Source organism: Capsicum annuum, chromosome 6 (genome assembly GCF_002878395.1).
Source record: "Capsicum annuum cultivar UCD-10X-F1 chromosome 6, UCD10Xv1.1, whole genome shotgun sequence".
In the NCBI taxonomy this organism is placed as follows: domain Eukaryota; kingdom Viridiplantae; phylum Streptophyta; class Magnoliopsida; order Solanales; family Solanaceae; genus Capsicum; species Capsicum annuum.
The window spans coordinates 110,329,618-110,343,716 of NC_061116.1; the positions used below are offsets into that span (position 1 = coordinate 110,329,618).

Here is a 14,099-nt window from a genome sequence, read left to right on the forward strand (position 1 = left end):
AGAAAGTCCTACAGTGATCCTAGATTACCTGTCTAGATACCTTTGTAATGACGATAAAGGCAAGCATATGGTATTTGGCATACACTAGTTAAACTTCATTCTGAGTGCGAGAGCCTTTGTGATTATCCCCATGATTATACCTTGATTGCTGATAATGAGAGAAAAGGGAAATTTCTTTGCTGGGAAGTCACAATAGGTATACTACCAGTTGTTAACTTGTTTTGGTGAATGTGATGTAGATACAGGTAGGAGTATTGTTGCCGAATAGATGTCATACCTTGATTCCTATGAGTTGCATGGTTATTTTCAAAAATTTGGCAGAGCTGATTTTTAAGTTGATTGACCTTGGAGAGGATGAATGTGTTTTTGAGCAAAGGTCGAGTGACTGGTTGCTGATTGTATTTTGTATTCTCTTAGTTGTGTTTTTGTTGCTTGAGAACAAAAAGTTGTTTTAAGTTAAGGGTGTTGATGTGTGAGCTGATGCTAACAAATTTAAGGCTTTTAACTCTAAATAAATGCGAAGTCTTAAGCAACTTTTGGTTGTTTTTGATCGTTTTCTTGTGATATTGCAGTTGTAGCAATGATAGGAGGAAAACATAGAAAAAATGAACAAAATAAGTAAAATCTGGTACAAGTGAGCTGATATGAGTCTGACAGAATTTCTTGCAAGCCGTCAAACATATGGTAAGCTACAAGAAAAAGGCGTCAGGAAGAATAGTGAAAAAGAGTTGTTGGATGAAGGTGACAACATTCTCAATATATCGTCACAAGTGTGGTAAGCTGTCAGAAAATGCTGTCAAGTGGGACAGAACATGATGAAATAAGCTGAAGGTCTAACGACATTTGCTACGTGCCGTCACTTCTCTGCTAGGCCATCAAAGGACATCGTCAGAGTAAAGCTGAACAGGTTAAGAAAGCACAACTTCTGATGACATATCTGAGATGCCGTCAGAAGCCTGACGATTAACACCAATATGCCGTCACCTAAATCCTAGCCCAACTGTGATTTTGTTATTTTATTACATTAATTAGGATTTAGTATAAATAGCAATTTTGAGGGTTTTTAAATCATCATGTTTTTATTATTCAGAACAATAACTTTGGAGAGAGAAACACGTACATTGTTCTCTTTCACCAATTATTCTTAGTTTTCTTTCTTATCAACTATTCTTGGGTTTCTAACTTGGGATTTAATTGAAGAAATTTCTTGTTTTTTTCCATCTATATGTAAGTTGATTATTATCATCATGAATTCAACTTGTGATTTATTTCATCAAATCATGAGCAGCTAATTCCATTAGTTGGGGTTATGGGATCCAAGGATTAGGGTTTTATATGATGCTAGGTGTTTAACGGATCAAGGAGTAGTAGAACATCTTGAAATTATATGGTTTTAACTAAAATCTAGTGGTTGCAAACATTAGATTATGCCTTAGGTTTTATTTTCTTCTAACAGAGAAATAGACTAGAGGATGGAAATTATCAACAGGGACTTAGAAGCTACCAACCTTCTGTTTAATGATTAATGTCGTAACTGGATTAATCTACCTGAGATAACATCTGTTTGGATATAGATAAATTATCTAAGTTTGGGATAATTAGATAATAAATTTTCTAGTGAGGTCGAGAGATAAGTTACATAGTATCATAGTCAGGGATATTCTGTTGTTCTACTCATTCCGAAGGCCTCTAGCATTACCTAGTATCTATCAATACCCGGAACCTTTGGTGATTATAACTCTGGTTTCCTATTTATATTAATAACAGCACTAAAATTCACAAAGTAAAGATTGATTCATTGTGAACTTTAAAACCCCATCTTTCGAAAATAATAAACTACCAGTAAAGTATTTCGTAAACAATTGATGCTTACACCCTATTCTCTGTGGGATTTGACCCCAACTTAGTTGGGTTTTATATTGACAACGATCTCTTACACCCATTTAAGAGTATAATTTAAGCGTTATCAATACTGGGATACTAAATAACTGAGTCTATAGAGTACCGAGGAACTGATGTTATATTATTAATAAAGAAAAGACTATTTCTGACAGTTCTGATTATGAAAAACTAGTCTAATTGACTGTATCTGACAGTTCTGAAACTAAATATTGATAACATGGGATACTAATAACTGCATAACTGAAATAAATAATACTGAGCGACTGAATCTGGCAGTTTAGGTTCTGATGGAATTAGTTGAGATTCATACTATTCTGAGTTGACTGTATCTAACAGTCCTGAAATTTAAAGAACTTTCTGAGTTCTATTCTGAGACTGAATGACTGTATCTGACAGTCCTAATTCTGTAACTGAAACTATGGGAAGTAGTCATCTAATTGACATACCGCTAGTAAGCTATTATAGATGAGTTGGGGTCCAATCTGTAACCTCAATTAAAAATGTGTCAATACTGCACCACTGGTAAGCACAAGCTTTGAGTGATCCCTCATATAGAATGTACTCAAAGGAGAGCAGTGGGACCCTCATCTGACAGTGTTTATCCACCTCATCAACCCTCATCTATCAGTGTTGATGTCTCAACCTATGCTCGCTACATAGTTCTAGAACTCAAGGATTACTTCTAAGGATCACACCCTCAACTGTCATTATGTGTCCCCATCCTTGGTTTCATTCGGTGCTAAATCATACTCCCATCTCAATAGATACTAAGTATGATAAACTGAACTGAACTGGACTAAGTTCATTGAGTTTCGTTGACTGATGGAATACTACTGAGATTACTGAAATATGAGCTTTCTGAGATTACTAAGATTACTAAATGGGAATGGACTCATAATAAGTTTACTGAGTTTTTCTGAGTCATATGATTGACTGAATTCTACTGATCATGGCTTGGCTAAGAGTATCATGAAAACATGACACTGGCTCTAGGTACACAACTACATTATCACGTACAAGTATCCCCAGGACTCAATAGCAAGAAACAACCAGAACATGACACTTCTTAAAAAACATGACCAATTTCAACAGTTCATAATACATCGATTTGGGGATTTCATTAAGTACATAGTTATCATAGTCGTGTACATGAATGGAATTGCATATAAATGTGTCATACTTTTATAAACCTATTCTCATGGACATTCCCTCAACTATTCATAATACACACAATATCATGGAAGTCATTCTTGGTCATAGCATAAAGGATGCATTTGTCACTTGGGTCACAATTAAGCTATATTGTATAATTTCTATTCTCTTAGGAATTTTATCTAACACCTAGGATGCATGACTTAGGGCATAGGCATGACCACCAAATTAATACAACAAAACTCTGTATTTCAACTCAATTCCACATGTTTCAAACCACATACTATCATAGTTTCATGAACAATACATAAAGATTCCAACTTGGGAATCATACAACCATAATCACATGAATATAATCAACCCAAAAAAATATTCACAATACAAAATTTAAAACTTGATTCTTGGGTTTCATGGATGAAAGGAATCCATGAATGAACACTGTGCATACCTTAGTTCTTGATTATCCGAAGATTGACGGAGAGATTCTTGAATTTGATTATTGAATTTGAATCCCTAATTGAAAACCCTAGCTTGTTATTCAGAAAAGCTTGAGATAAACACTATTTTTTGGGTGAAAAATTGTTAAATCATATGTTATTAGGTTTAAATAGAGGCAGAAAATTGACCCTTTTAATCCTTGGACACGTATTTTAATTTTTGACAAAATTTCTCGATTTGGCCGGTTGGTGCAACATGGCGCTATCACATTGTGTATCTGGAAAATAACAATTGGGGAATTTCGTGGAGGTGCGACGCGGTAAAATCGCATTGTAATACTGGATGGGAATTGGAAGTTTACCGTGATGCGGTTGTATCGCACTGAGACATTGGAAAAAAGGACAATTCTGAATTTGAGCCTTTGCGCGACGTACTATAATTGCGGAGGCTCATAAAATTTTGATGATTGACATTTTGGCCTACTTTACGATGCGTTGATGGCTCGGGTGGCACAATGCCTTACTAATAAGGCTCTAACTCTTCAGTCGGGCGTTGGATTTAGGCGAATTTGGTAAAACCTACTTTTTTTGGCCAAGACCAAACCACATCTTTTATGCTTGTAGACTTTAAGTCAGTTCATGCATGCTCCGAAAATAATCTGATTTAAAGGTTTCACTTCATATACTATGATTCCTAAAAGGAAAACCTAGTAGGTGATATTATTGTGTAGTCATAAGGATGATACACTCATGGCTTTTTGTGACTGAATGAGCACCATATGTAGTGGCAAGGAAATTTATGATAGGTTATCTTATGAGATGGGGAAAATCCTTGATTTCATTAAAGGTAAAGAAACATTAGATGATTCCAAGAAGTACAATGAAGTTGAGCATCGAAGTATGTCTTCTGCTATGACAAAAATCATATGGCTCGTATGATTGCTAGATAAGATGAATATGTAGGTTAAACTGTAAATACAAGAGTGCGTGAACAAACACACAATAACTCATTTTATATGAGAGGGCAAAATATATCAGGATAGGCTATTATTTTTAAGGGAAAAATCTTATTTAGAAGCTGATATATCGATTAAGATAACAATATAGCTATCTACTGAATAGATTGAGGATATTGGATTCTTTCAAACTCAACTTCAACTTGATAGGGGAGTACTGAGCATGATGAAATAGAAGTTGAGTTGAGGTTGCCAACTGGCACATTCTATTGTATCTAATACAAGAGATAGTTTGTACTATAATTAACCTGATTGTTTAGAGTTACTTTAAAATTGAGTACACAAAGATCTCGGTTAATTTTTTATATAGATAGATATTTATATATTATCCTTAGTCAGTTGTGTGAATATAGATGGCAGATCTCTTTTCATTTCAGGATTTCTCTCCATTCCACTTTCACTATCAAATTCTATTCTTCTTTCTTTCGATTATGTGTTTTATGCCATTGTTTGTTTATTCCACGTATGTATTAATCCATGTTATTTCTTGTTGTGTTGTGCTCTATTATTTATCTAGTATGCAAAAGAATTACATAATTAACAATGCGATTTAAGGTGGGTTTTTAATGCAAATTCTCTAATTTATTCAATGTGCATATGTTGTATCTGTAAGACTTTTTAATTTCAAATTAGATAGTGAAATTAAGAAATGGAAAGGACCCCTTTTGAAACAAAAGGCCTACAACCAAGAGGTTTGTGGAACCTAATTGTAATATCATGAATGAAAGAGCTGAAACCTTCATCAATGATTTTAACAATCATGTTCAGAATTAGGCATGAAAAAGTAAGTAGTAGCAAATAAATTTGGAAAAAGGATATAATTTTGATTTCGTGTACAATCAAAAGTTATTTAAGTGAGGGCCCAATGCGGTATTGTAATTTTGACCTCATATTCGATGTTTTAATTTAAAATTAGTATGTGTTTGTGACATTTCAATAAAACTTCAATTATAGTTTAAAAAATTAATTTTAAATTTTAAATTTTCTAAAGGTAGAATTTTAATTTCATGTTTGTAACTTTAATTTTTAAAAAACTTTAAAACATAGAGTCATAAGTTAATATTTTTACCAAAAAGATATTGTATTAAATTTTATCAAATAAAAAAAAAGAGTCATGTGAAGTAATTGTTTGAATCATATCAGGTGAGAGAAGTATATCAAAGAATTAGTGGCAACTCAATCAGACCATGTACCAATTAAACCCTTTTGTTATTCACAAAGTATGTTAATTCAACACAATCTACTGATGTGACATAGTGTATGTATTACACTGCATTTGGGAGCGTGAAATATTATTTTTTTATTTTTTTACTTAAATATCTTTATTGTTTTTATTTTTCTTAATTTGTCCTTCCTCAATATTTTTTTTATTTTTAAAATAAAATTTCTCTCCTCTTCCTCTTTATAAGAGGCTCTTTTTTCTCATTATCTTTTCTATTTTCTTTTAATCTCTTCTCTCTCTCTGCCACCATTTCACCACCACTCCACCAATATTTCACCACCGTATTTTATGAATCAAATTACTGATGAAATGAGTGTGAAAAATTAGAAAATATAAACAAAAAAATATCTTGGGAATTGATTTTTTGTCAAATGAAGATTGTGCTATTCTTTTATTTATGTGTTATTCTTTCATTTTTCATCATTCTACTAAATATCAATTTTTTCTTTCTACTAACTTTCATCTTTAAATGATGAAAATTTTTCAATATAATCACATAAAATTTTGTATATACAAAAAAAATATTCAAAGAGAATAGAAGAAGAAGCGACGTCTACGGGGAAAAGGGTAAGGTTGGGTGGGATGACGATGGGAAAAGGGGTGTTTCAGGGAAGGGAAGGGGGTATGGTTGGGTAGGCTGAAGTGGGGTTGTGGGTGTATTAATTGGGATTTTCTTTCTTTTTAAAAAAAATTAAGATTTAATTAAATTTAAAAATTAATTTTATGATTATTTTAAGTTACAATGCCACATGTCTTTATTTGATTTGCTACTTTGCCACATCATTCGAGTGTATATTATACACATTTTATATATTTTTCACATAAGCAGATTTTGCCTAATTGACACACTTTGTAAATTACTAAAGGGTTCAATAGGTACATGGCCTAATTGAGGTGGCAATACGAAAAAAGTCAAAAAGTTCAGGGGCTTGTCTATGTATTTTGCCAATTAGTCACTACTGCTATTGATTTATTATTCCATTGAATTTTAATAATTATATGTAGTTGAAAGTTTGTAAAAACGTGTAAATGCATTTATTTATAAAATAAATATGGAGATGTGTGATTTATCAATGCAGCATCATAGGATATTTTGGTGCTTTGTTTGTAATCTAGAATTTGCTAATTTTATAAGATTGTATAAGAAACAACAAAAACAATGACATACCCAGTGTATTCCTACCTAAAGGGGTCTGGGGAGGGTAGAGTGTGCGCAAACCATACCACTACGTCAGGAGAAGTAGAGAGGTTGTTTCCGATAGACCTCCGACTTGGGACCGATAGTAAGATTTATAAGCATTAGAAAATTTTTGATATTTTTCATAAATCGTGGTGTTTCTATTTTATGTTTATGATTAAAAATACAATTTTTTAGATCAATACTGTACGACCAAACAAAACACTGCCAGAAAACATTGAATTAGCTACATAATTTGTCATCCCCAGTTAGTTTGTCTCTAAATAGCTATTAGCTAAGTGAATTTTCTTACAATTCGTCGTTAATTTGTAGATAGAGAAAATTACCATTAGATTTTTGTTGTTTAGCAACAAAATTTAGTATGTCGTTAATTTCTTATTTTCTTGTAGACTAGTGAATTTCAACTTCAAAGTTATATAATTTTAAGTCATGGTCAAAAGCATACTTAAAATATAATTGGATTATATTTACTCTTAATATATGTCAAACACTACTAAATAAATAAATTACCAGATGATGAAAAAAATACCATCAGTACTACGCTTAAACCTTATATTCTACTCCCTTTAATTTTCTTATAGACTTGATACTCTATTTAGAAAATATTTATTAGTGGTTCATTTTATTAAATCTAATCTTATTAATTATGTGTTGAATATCTAGAGTTTGATTGCTAATATGAGTACTTTATTATGTCATTTAATGATAAGAATAGTATTGACAAAAAATATAAAAATTGAATAATTTAATTGAAATAACTACTTTTATTAAGATTATATTGACAGACCGTGTAAAATGAAATGGAGAATATTAACGTACCCCATATGTTTAAGCCATTATTAGAATTAACGGATATTGTCTCTTCTTCTTTTTTTGTTTGTTATCTTGAGTAGTTAATTATTTGTTCACCACCTTATGGTATTTAAATAAAGGGCGTCCATTTCATCAGCAGAATAAATAGACAGATGCTTTGGCTCACACACTTTTTTCATTTCTCCAATTATTCTAACAAAGAAATGCAAAAGTAACATCCCTCTGAGGGGAACTTGATAGTTATCCAGAACCACCATTAATAAGGAGTTATAATTTTTAATTATTATTTTTACTTTAATCTTCTTAAACAACTTCATCACCATCATTTGTCTGAGTCGAAGTGTTTGATGTTGCAGGTGTTTTTTTTCCAAATGGTTCTGGTTGATGGGCCTCTTCACTACTGACCGATTTCGATGATTGCTTGTCTTTTCTCTTTCCCCATATTACTAAATATAATCCGATTACTATGATTGCTATTACCCCTCACAAAACCCTACATTCAACCGACACCGCATTAATTAGACAATCTCTTTTGTACTTATATATATATATACTTCTACTTCTCGAAGAAAAAGTGATAGATGATATCATGATAATCCTTTATTATTTAAAAAAAAGGATAAAATAAATAAATATGTACATACCTTCTCAAGCTTAACTGCTCGGATACAATGAATGAACCAAAAATTGCGACGATAATCTTGTTTAAAGGATTAAATGCAGTTACAAAAATAGGTCCTTTTCCCTTCATTATCAATCCAGAGACATAATAGCCCACTCCAAAGGTGACCATTCCCTGTTTCTATAATAAAAATTACTCTTCCCACTAAGTATAAATAATGACACATGCTAGATAATGCTCAGGATTACACTATAAACGTAAGATAAGAATTTAGTATCCCACTAGATGGTCCAAATTGAAGTATTGCCCCTTTCAACCACAAGGGTCAGAATAGTGCCTTGCGGTGCTCTGGACAAGCATATGAAATAAGTGAGTGATAATGCCGCAGGGTATGTATTCAATGTAATTGCCTTTTTATCACACATAAATAAGGATTATGTAAATCGTGGAGGAAAAACTCTGTAGAATATCCATCTTAAAATTTACCACTGGAGTTATTTAATTCTCCCTCAATTCAATTATTTGGCTATTTAGACTTTGTCCCAAAATTAAAAAAAAAATTGAAAATATATATTCATTAACATCCATGCCATAAAATATATGTGTGACGAATGAAAATTTGTTACTCCCTTTAGTTTAAATAAATGAATTTTTACCTTAATTCACACTTAATAAGGAAAAGAAACTTAGACATAAATTGTGCTTTAATTTCTATTTTTACTTTTATAGATAATATCAAATTGCTTTTGAAATTTTAGTTACATTAAAATAAAATCAATCAAGTCTCTTGGACTCATAACCTATAAAGTATAAATGAAGGTAAAATTGGAAGAAATTTGTAACTTGACTCTTGAAAAATGAACAATTCACTTATTTTCGATGTTTAAAAATAGCTCAAATAATTCACTTATTTTAAATTAGAGGATGTATTAAATTATTTTTAAATTTAGAAAGGTGTATCATTCTTTGACAAGGAATCATAAGTAAATGATTGATTAGGTTATACATAATCAAATTAATTAATATATTATAACTGGTATGTACACATGTATTGTTTAGGTTATTGTAAAGATTATTACGAAAATTTACCTATTATTGTATGTAACCTTAACCTAACAATATAAAAAAAAAATTCTAATGAGATAGTAAATGCCATAAACTGAAAAGATAAAAAAAAAGTTAAAAAGATCTTTTAGTTGAAATAATTTCGGGTATGCGAGGTACCTGAAGGTTGTAAGATCCCACCCAACAGATGCAACCTCCGGCGATTTAGAGGGCACCTTTAATGGGTTGCAGCTCTTGGGTAGAAGCACTACTAGTAGAAGTAGAAGATGGAATATTAAAGTGATGTCTTGTCCAAGGCAATCCAATTGTCAGTCCTCTAATCAGTGTCATAATCATGGCACCGCGAAATGTCATTGTTGTTCCCACTATTTTGGCCTGGCTTGATATTGTCTTAATGTTCACCGTCTCAAGCCTACACGTTCCTTTCAGTCACCCATTATTCTATAGTTACCTAATCAACTAACAAACTTTCCTACATACTCCTTTCCTATCTTTTATTTTATTTAACCAAGTATATAATTCAAATAGAATATTATAATTAGTGAGTTTCCAACTATATACATAAATGTATCCTTTTCATCTCAACAGAGTCGGTACTTATTTTGTCGTTTTTATGCATTAATAATTGGAATTTATATCAACTTAATATTGGTGTCATTAGTTTTTGGTTAGAATTTATTTGTAAGCCACTAATAAATATTTGTTAACTTTATGATTTTTTTTTAAAAAAATTATTTTTATATTTCACAGATAAAAAAAAAAATCAAATTTCTTATATTTAATTTTTAAGTAGAAAAAATATCTCATTTCATTTTTTTTATGGTAAACAAAATTTGGCTCAAAACTGCCACGGACTCTTTTGGTACACGATACCCTTATTGGTTTTATTGTTTTTCAAGATCCAATACTAGTTCAGTTAATAAATTTAGGACATAAATTTAAATAGCGTGGTCATCAATTTATCTTTGTCCTTTAAAAACATTTAATATAAACGTGCATGTCAATAAATAATTTGCTAAAAAGATGGGAAATTACAAACTTTATTATCCAAGCCAACAACAAGGTTAGGGTTGGAAGCACATTATACATTGCCATTGCAAAAGTTGCAGTATTGTATCTTAATTCTGTGTAATACAAGTTCTGGTCAATGACAAGCCTGCAAAAAAGACATCTTTTTTTTTTCAGTGAAATATCAGACCAACTGATATATATTATAAAAAAAAAAGTTCTAAAGTATTGTCAGATATGTATACTCCACTAAGCCCATCAACATAATCTTCAAGAAAATGGATAGAGTCATTTTTGACCTTATTTTCCTGTTTGTTAAAATAGTCAGAGAGAAACGTTAATTAGTTTTTAACCAAGTTAATAACTTCATCTAAGAAAAAAAAGTGTTGCAGTGCATGAATATACAGACTGTACATTTTAATTTGTATGGTTTTAACTTGACACAGAGTTTTAAGAAATTTAAAACTTTGAATGATCTTATATTAAAGATAAATAAAATATACCATAATGTCTTTTAATTGATGTTCTTAAATATGTCAGGTGAATTAAAGAGTTGCAAAAGAAAAAATACAACAAGGGGAATTGACCTCTCCGAAAGCAAGGCAAAAGGATCGAAGACAATAGTTGTAAAGGCTTTTCTGTAGACAGCAAAGGTGAAATGGCACATGCCATGATTTAAATCAAACTTAGCTATTATGGCTGAAACTTCAATAACCATGGCATGCTTCTTTTTCTATACTAACTACTCTGCTAACTAGCTTTCACTTCTTTCTTTAATTGGTTCTGTAATTCCATCTCAAACCCTGTCTTGCGGTGCTATATATAGGCAACACACAAAGCTATCTAAGCACGTCTCCACATCTAAACTCTATGGATTCCACTATCACCCGTTTTATAATGGAATCATTCAATCAAACACTTATGCTCTTCTCCATAATAACTAACTTATGATATATAAAACTGATAATTCATCTTTCTTTAACAATTAATTAAATATCTCCCATTCAATATGTTTGATTGCTTTTAACTTAACATGTAGATTAACAAAGTACAAGAATTTCGTGGTCTTAAACTAAAAATATCTAGAATGTAGCAAACATGAAATTCGAGGGGGGGGGGGTGAATTGAAATCTTTTTCTGAGTCAACTGATGACCTCTGTCAGTCAACTCACTAGCAAGTTATTATACATAATGAAAAAAAATTAAATAGAAAGCATAATTTGAAATGTAATGAAGAATACAAAATTTTATACTACTTTGAATCACCGGTGTGGTGCCTATTACAATCACCTTAGGTTGCAAGGGTTTCATTTAGATTATCACATTAAGAATGAGTTAAAGTGTGATGGAACAAGTTATGAATCTCAATCTGTAGTTATCTAGATCTCATGATAGCCTCAACTGGTATAACTAATAGACTGACTCAATCTTTTTCTTTTTGTAACTATTGTAAAATAAGAGAATTACAAAGCTTAACGAAGACTAAAAGATGTGACAGAGTGATAGTTTTCCGTGAAGTTGTGTGATGATTCTTATTTCTCAAATGCCTTTATATAGTCTTCTTCTTCTACTACTTCTTTGCACTAAAAGAAAACCCAGGGGATTTTTTTCAATCAAGGATTTGTATGAATTCCTTAATTTAGTACTCATATCTTTAGCATGTCCATATAAGATATTTCCTCTTGTACGATATGCTTTTTCCTTTGCTAGATTTGTTGGGAATTGAAGAAATAAAGATAATGTATAAGAGGAAGATTATATTTGCAAAGAACTTCACACGTATTTTTCATTCATTCAACTAACAAATGTTACATAGGACTCTTTAAATAAAATTAGAAAACCTCAACCACTTACTGAAAAACATACCTACTAACTTAATGACTAATTATCCACTAGCCAAAATATTAGCAACTAACAAAGATTTGCAATGACTAAACTAGGAGTCCAAACAAACGTGTGACTCTGCCAACTAAATAGGAAGCACTAACAACATTTGAAGCAATCTTTAACACTCCCTATTGATTCAAAATTACAAACTCCAAGTTATTGCCATAAATGATCATGCTTGGCTTGTGGGAGTGCCTTAGTAAGGACATATGCAATTTGACCCCTTGTACCGCAGAACTTCAAATCTATATCACCTTTTGTTGTTAGGTCATGAATGAAATAATAACGGATGTCAATGTGCTTTGTTCTGCTATGACAAAATAAATTCGTTATCATTGCAATGGTTGCCTTGTTCTCATAGAATATTTTTGTTGCATCCTTCTGTCGATAGAGAACATTAACCTACAATCTTCTTAACCATATGGCCTGACATGCTACTGAAGTTACAGTAGCATACTCTATTTCTGATGATGATAATCATATCCTGTTTCTTTGAACTACAAGAAATCACTCCAGATCCTAAGCTGAAAACATTTCCAGAAGTACTATTTCTGTTATCTATACCTCCTACCCAATCACTATTATTGTACCATATCCAGATGAAATCCGCAACTTTGGAGTACCGAATGCCAAAGTCAACAATCCCAGCAACATAACGTAAACTCTTATCGAAGCACCAAGATATTGCTTGGTAGGACTATGCATTTAACAACATATTGACAGAAAATAGGATACCAGGAAAAGTATATGTTAGGAAGTTCAAATCTCCAGTCAAGCTTCTGTAGTGACTAGGATCGGCATGATCTATGCCATTTTCAACATAAAACTTTTCATTTGCATTCATGGGTATGGGAACCACTTTATAGTTATGTATACCAAACTTTAACAAAAGGTCCTTTGTATACTTCCTTTTAGAAATAAAATTCCCATTTTCCACCTATTTCACCCGAAGATTAAGAAAGAATTGCAAAATACCTAAATCTGACATTTCAAACTCCTTCATCATAAAAGATTCAAATTCAGAAACTATTGTTTTACATCATCCCATATAAATCATGTTATCCACATAGAGACAAACTACTAAAAAATCACTCATTCTTTGTTTCTTTACATTTAGCATAGGCTCATTTTTACTCCTTCCAAATCCATACCTCTGGAAGTACGAGTCAATTTTATTGTATTATGCCCTTGATGATTGTTTTAGCCTGTAAAAGCCCTTCTTGATTTTGTAAACTTTTTCTCATTAACACTAATAACAAAACCCTCAAGTTGGGAAGCATAAACTTTTCATTCTAAGTCACCATCTAAGAATGCAGATTAAATATCAAATTGATAAACGGGCCTGCTTAATTTAGAAGCCAAAGATAAGAGTATTCTAACTATTTCAAAATGAGCAATACGTGAAAATGTTTTATCGTAATTAATAACTTGATGTTGTGCTTATCCCGTAGCTACAATCTTGGATTTGTATATATGTATGCTCCCGTCTGCATGACGCTTGATTTAGAACACCCATTTTAGTCCAATGGGTTTTTTTCCATTTGGTAGACTCACCAACTCTCATTTTTTATTCTACTTAATTTCTAGCATCTCTTCTATCATAGCATTTTTACACACTTAACTTTTTACAGATTCTTTGAAACAAGTGGCTTCTTCACCATATAAAGCAGAAGAACAATTTTAAAAAATCTCCCTCAACGATCTCATTTTTGTTGGTGAAGTTTCGCTAGAAAATTCTAATGAAGAGGAACTACTGCCAATTTTTTAGGTCGTTACA

At 31.6% G+C, this 14,099-nt stretch overlaps 1 pseudogene; it reads right to left on the bottom strand.

Annotated features, from left to right (window-relative positions):
• Positions 1–8,043: 8,043 nt before the first annotated feature.
• LOC107874235 lies at positions 8,044–11,153 on the bottom strand (annotated as a pseudogene).
• Positions 11,154–14,099: the final 2,946 nt, after the last annotated feature.